Source organism: Phaseolus vulgaris, chromosome 1 (assembly GCF_000499845.2).
Source record: "Phaseolus vulgaris cultivar G19833 chromosome 1, P. vulgaris v2.0, whole genome shotgun sequence".
Lineage (NCBI taxonomy): Eukaryota > Viridiplantae > Streptophyta > Magnoliopsida > Fabales > Fabaceae > Phaseolus > Phaseolus vulgaris.
This window is the reverse complement of record NC_023759.2, coordinates 36,894,358-36,901,475: the sequence shown is the minus strand read 5'-3', so window position 1 is coordinate 36,901,475 and position 7,118 is coordinate 36,894,358.

The following is a 7,118-nucleotide window of genomic DNA, read 5'->3' as shown; positions in this document are numbered from 1 at the left end:
ATATATTTTATTTGATGAGAAATCTTGTGACAAAAAAATAAGGAAATTAGATTAAGAAAAAAGTGGCCTAGCTTTATCTTGATGCTTCCTTAAGCTTTGACAACTTGTTTTCTCAAGATCTCTGGCTCTTAATAACATCCAAGCATACATTTTTTATTTGCATTAGTCATTCACATAACTCATGGTTCTACTTCTCCTTAACATAAAAAATCTCACCTTTCACAATTGACAAAGTGTTTTTGATCCCTTAAATGTTCTCATACAAATAATAGACTTCAGAAACTTCTTCATAAACCTATGATGCAAGCTTCCTTAGAAATTATTTTGGTACATCCACAAGTTTCACATCACGTAGGAGTCGAGACCAATGGTTGTTTATAAACTTCTTCCTCTTTTGAAACATTATAGAATCTCTTAAGGCAAAATTGTGACGGAAGCATCAATTTTCACAATGGATAATATCTCAGATATGGTGATTGACCATAACAATGCTATCTTAGCAAACTTAAAGTTAGAACATTGGTATCGTTTTTGGGGAGGAAAAGGATGTTAGAATATATGGCCTTAAACAAGAGGGGGGTGAATTGTTTAAGAATGATTTTCGCAAACTTGAAGGTATAATAAAAGTCAATGAAGAATCACAGAGAAATAAACTAAGGAAAGCAAAACACAAAATTGTTTTAGTTGATTTCCAGAAAATCAAACCGGTTGTTTTTGCGATTCAACCAGTTGTTTTTAACAACAGTTAATAAAAACAACTTAAAACATATATATGTGAGGTCATGGAAAGAGAGAATCACACAAATATATTTATACTGGTTCACTCTTACACTAAAAGTTACATCCAGTCCCAGAAACCACTGGGTATTTCACTATGCAATTAAAACCATATTACAAACACCACACACCAAAGAAGTGACCTTGATCCCCTCAAGAAACACACTACTTTGGAAATCACACAAAGAGTGTTGATCTTGAACCCCTCAAGAACACACAACACTTCTAGCAACACAAATACAGAAATACAGTAATCAAGGAAGAAGGGAATAGAATACACCTAGGTATTACAAAGCTTAAAGTTCAAAATTACAACCCAATCTTATTCCACCACTTAAGAATGATCCAAAACACTTTCAAAATCTTGGAAAAACTGTTTTTGATTAACTATTTTTCTTACTTCAAGATTAGGAGCGTAAAACCACCTTTATATAGACCAATCAAATGGTCAAAAACATTTAATAAAAGAGCCAAGGTAGCTAGGATAATTTAAAACATCTTAAAACCACTTAACATAATTTTGTTAAGGTTTTCAGGAAAAAACAATCGATTGATTTGTCGAAACAATCGGTTGAATTGACTTAACAACAAAGTCAAGCTTTTTCAAAACCTTTTAAAAAACTACTAAGGTAAACCAACCTGTTGTTTCGAAATTTCAACCTGTTGAAATTTCAACAACTTTTTAGAAAAACTCATCTTTTCAAAAGGTTAAAGATTCAAATGAACTTGGATCATCTTAAGGAGTGAATTAACAAGTTTCAAACAACTAGACAACACACACACCCAACAACAAGGTCTTCAAGCTTTTCTCTTGGATTTGGAGACATCAAAGCATCTTGTTCCACAAAGGAGAGTTCCAATTTACTCCTACCCCTTAGGCCTTGACTGAGGGCTTATTTTATTAAGTCAAAAAGTCTCACGTTGCTTAGGATTCAAGTTTAAGGATAACTTTTGTGCAATCACCTCTTTTAGTCAACAAAGACACCTTTTACAAGAAAAATTATGATAGAAGCATCAAGTTTCAAAACAAACAATACATTGAATGTGATTATTGAACCTAACAATGTCATCTTAGTGGACTTGAGATTGGAACATTAATATATATGTGAAAAAGAACGAAGGGTCTCGGAGGCTTACGTTGGAATGCTAAAAAAAAGTTTTATATTAAAAATATATGTAAATACTTTGAAAATAATATTAAAAATATAAGTGAATACTTTGAAAAAAATATATAATAATATTTAAATATTTAAATATTAATTTATTAATTAAAATATTTTAAATAAAAAATATATTTATATTAAATAAAAACAAATTTAACAAATAAAAATAAAATAGAAAAATTAGGTTTTTAAACACGATGTACCTCATTTATGTCAATTTTATAAAATTTATCCATCGATAAATTAAAATTGCACAAGTTTGGTAGAAAAACTCACCAAACCACCTCACATGAAAATCCTAATGATAAGTTTATTAGAGATCAAAAATTGTTGAAAAAAGAACAAAAGAAACATCTTGCTCTTTCCAGGCAATCGAAAAAGAAAGAAATAGTGAATTTATTCAAGATAATTTTAAAAAATAAATTTGGTAAATTTAATCATATCATTAACTCATTAAATTATTCAAATTTTAATTTTTAAGTAGTGAACCTAAATTAATTTATGATTTAACCAACTTGAGGTCTCTCGAAAATTTGATTATTCTTTTTGAAGTCGTGTTTTGTAGTATACCAATTGGTTAACATACCGCCGAGCCATTTTTTATTAACATAATGACACCGAGCTCTTATTGCAGCCCGCACTACTGGATCAGCTGCTTTGTTTTTGTACCAACAATTAAGTATTTATTAAAAAAAATCTCTATTGAGTGTCTAATTTATTTATTTTCAATTAATTTTGTCATCAATTAGGTTGACGTCACCATTATCTTAAATATTAGGCAGATTCTTCCTGCACCAGATCATTTTAAACTAACCCAATATATATAAAGAAAAAGACTAAAATACCCTTAATGAAATGAAAATTATGATTTTTTTAAATGAGCACCCAACCCACATCCAATTCACCCAACCCAACAGCATTGCACCCTTTTTTCTGTTATCACAACTACAACTAATTTTTGCAAGCAAAATAGTAATGAACAACATAGATCATATCATGTGCTTATCTAATAAACTAAAAGTGATTTGGAAGCTAAAGTAACTAGTATGTATATGTGGGCTGCACCCAGGTTTGCTTCAGCTTCACCAGTGCTTCAGTTCAAAATCCTATATTTGTACATGTTATATACACTTTTGGTTCGACTTTTTTTTTTTTTTTTCAGATCTTAAAAAAGTTATCTTCATATGATTTTGTAGGAGACAAGCTCCTCCGAAAAATTTTGAAAGCATGAAAAATAAGCACACATTTTTGTTTAGAAGCAATTTATTCCACATTAAACACTGAAGTCTTAAAAAAGGTTCATTTTATTTGAGATGGAATCTCAGACTAAGTTTTTTATGAAGATGAATGTCTATTTAAGTATGGATATCACAAATCACATTTTGAAGATCAAAGCTTAAATTGACAAGTGTTATGCAATCTTTATTTTTTATTGTTAATTTTTTTTTTTGGAATGAAGCTTCTATATTTTAAATATTTGATATATATAAAATAAAATAAATAATAATAATTTATTTATTTAATTTATGTTCATTATTATTATTATTTTTTAATTAATATTATTATTTTATAAATTAATTTTAAAGATTATTGTTATTCTAATATTTAAATATTCATATTCATATTATTAATACTAGCGGGAACACAGGCACTGACGTGCCTATGTATCCGCATTTTTAATTTCTTTAGTATTTTTTTATTTTTCAAAAACAATTTCTCTTAATAACATTAAATTGAGAAGTTAAAGAGTATACAGTTAAAGAGTAGTGTGTATCCGCATTTTTTATTTCTCTTTCTTTAGTATTTTTTTATTCTTCAAAAACAATTTCTCTTAATGACATTAAAATGAGAAGTTAAAGAGTATACAGTTAAAGAGTAGGTTAATAAAATAGTGGAGAACAGTAATTAAAAGTTACATATGGTAAAGAGAATGAATGAATTTTCAAAATTTAAAATTCAAAATTGCTATTTGAATTCAAAACCGTCTCTCATAGAAAATAATTAAATAGAGTTTGAGTTTCATATTTTTTATAATTTTAATATTTATTAATTATGGGTAAAAATATATGTATTTGGTAGTTAAAATTTATTTAAAACTACAAACTCAACCGAAAAAATAATTAAATAGAATTTGAGTTTCATATTTTTTTAATAATTTTTAATATTTTATCAATTATAGGAATTAAACCAATATTTTTCATTAGGTCTATAAACAACCAATAATATATGACAATCATTACAATACATATGACATCATTAAACAATAAACCAACAAAAGAAGAAAATGCAATGAAATCTGCTTCTTTTCTTCACCTTGGACCCTTAAACCTGTATAGAGACTCGTTTAAATTGTTCCCATCTTTCGCACCCAAATCTAATGTTCCTTCGTACCAAATCCTTTTCTTAAGTAGGATATGTGGGTTATGTGTAGTGGAGAATCATAAAATCCTTTTCTTAAATCAAATTTAATAAAAAAAATATCAGTTTAAATCAGAAAAGTAACGTACCAAATCTCCACTGTTAAAGTGGTCCACAAAATATTACAAATATCTTTAATTTTTTATTTAATAGAGAAGAAGATCTTTAAAACAGAAACGTAATTAATCAATCTCTCCACTCTCTCCATTCTCTCCATTCTCTCCACTCTCCAGTTAAATAATAACAAATAAAATAAATTAAAAAATTATTTTATTAATTTTTGAAATTATAAAATGTCCAAATAACCAAAATAAATTAATACAATAAATTATTAAGTAAGGATAAAATGGAAAAAAAATTAAAAGCAGTTAAGAGGGGAATAGGAAATGACACAATAACCATAATACAATAATAAAATTAAATATTAATATAAGGATAAAATAGGAAAAAAAATTAAGAGCAGCTAAGAGAGGAATCCCTTTTATATATAGGTATAGATTAATATATTTTTATTATTATAATATATATATTATTTACAATATTATTAATTTTTTGTCATCCCTAGGCATCATTATGTGTTCCAGATTTTGCCATCACTAATGTGTTCCGAATTTTGGCATTTGTAGACACCATTGTGTGTGATGGATTGTGTCATCCGTAATTGTTTATGATAGTTCCATAAGCGCGTATTTGCAATAGAAATGTAGTGAATACATGTATTAAAATAAACTAAACATACTAAACATAAACATTAAATATGTATTACAAATGTTGATATTAGAAATATCGTCTAATGGACACTATTTGTGTATAACTTGTATCGACTAATGTAGTATGTTGACCAAGATTGGGTCGTAGGATAACGATGCGATGCCCATAGTATATTTGTTGGTGGAATTGGATAACCATCTTTCAGCTTCACCTATAAAGTTATAAATATAAGTTACATAACTTTTAAGTTAACATTATGACTTGCTTTTTTTATTCGTTTAGGGTATACCTGGACAAAATGATTTCCGTGGACGTGACCAATTGCAATTATTCAGTGATGAGTGAAGTTACTTGGTGCTTGGGTTCTTAAAGGAAAAATACTCAATGATTGTATCATGGACAATGAAACGAAAATGACATTATACCGATTAGCAATAACGTATCCCATGTCTGGGATTGTCATCCACTTATCTGCTCCTGCCTGCAAGTACAAATGGCGAAGTGAGTTAAATGAAGAAATGCAAAGTACAAATGGCAAAGTGAGTTAAATGAAGAAATGCAAAGTACAAATGGCAAAGTGAGTTAAATGAAGAAATGCAAAGTACAAATGAAATGGTGTTAGTGGTTGATACCATAGACATGTGGTCAACTAGAAGTGACTTCTTCAAGTATTCATATCGTTCATCACCACCAAACAGTTCAACATATTCTTGTCTCCATTCACTTAGTTCTTTAACAAATTCATTCGAACAACAACCCATGACTCCTCTCCCATGCCCAATTCGGCAGCAACAACACGGTACCACAATGGCCATCAGCCTTAATGTCGACAACATCAACAATGTATGGATGATATCCTATAGGGAACTGATCAAGCAAAGGAATGGATTGTGCTGGTAGAATTTGTGGTAAGTGTCCTTCAGTAGATTTTTTACTCGAACAACTATCATGTTGTGAGTGTAAGAAATCCACATGTTCAAAATAAGAAGGGATTCGCTTAGTTGATCTCATGAATTTGGTAGGACGAGCCATCTTCACAGCACCTTTTGTTTTGACCTTATCATGTGGTGCGTAAATAGATGTCTTCTCTGGAAAGGCAATCTCTTGCAATTTAGTTTTGATGTTAACCTTACCTGCAACGTCTAACTCTTTGAACCGCCCGCGATCACCTCAAACTCTTTGTCAATTGGCAACTCATATGAACATTGTTCTGTTGCAATATCATCAAAGCTTAATCGAGTCCACATGACATGTATTGATTTAAGTGGTATGCTACCTGCACCAAACGAAGCCAATTGACACGCACAAGGAAGACCATGAGTACATGTAAGAGTACATCCACCACATCTATTTTTATCAAATCCCACAAATTTAACCCTATCAAGTTCTTCAGCAATCAGGTTCAAAGCATATTTAGACACAAAACCCAACAATTTTTTGTAAGTTGTAACCTTAAACCGATGTCCGACCACATGCAGACTCTTTTGGAATGAAGCTTTGATTGCATTATGTTGTAAAATAATCATCTTGTTGATCGAATCCCAGCAGAAACATCAATCCCCCATGGAATTTTGAAGAACTCTCTTTAGGCTCCAATGTGTCGCCTCAACCCTATTACTTGTTGTGTTTCCTACGTGCATCACCTTATCTGTCATGCCTTAACAAATTTTACTTTATGTGGACGTAACCATGTAGCCATCACATAATCAACAAATATAGGCCATGGAGAACACACAACTTGAAATGCATTGACACGATCTTTAAAGGCCTCAACAATATCACAATCCACAATAGATCTCCAAGACTGCATTACTTGATCCCATGCTTCTCTTGGATGCACCAACATTTTACATTTTGCTTTCACATTTTTATCAATGTGAAATCGGCAAAGTAAATTATAAGCTTCAGGAAAAACGATTATGATTGCATTCATTAAGGCAATATCTCTATCACATACCACCACCCTAGGATATGAATCAACTCTAAAAAACAACCCTTTAAGTCTGTCAAGGGCCCACAAAAAATTATTTTCCTTTTCTGCTGCTAGTA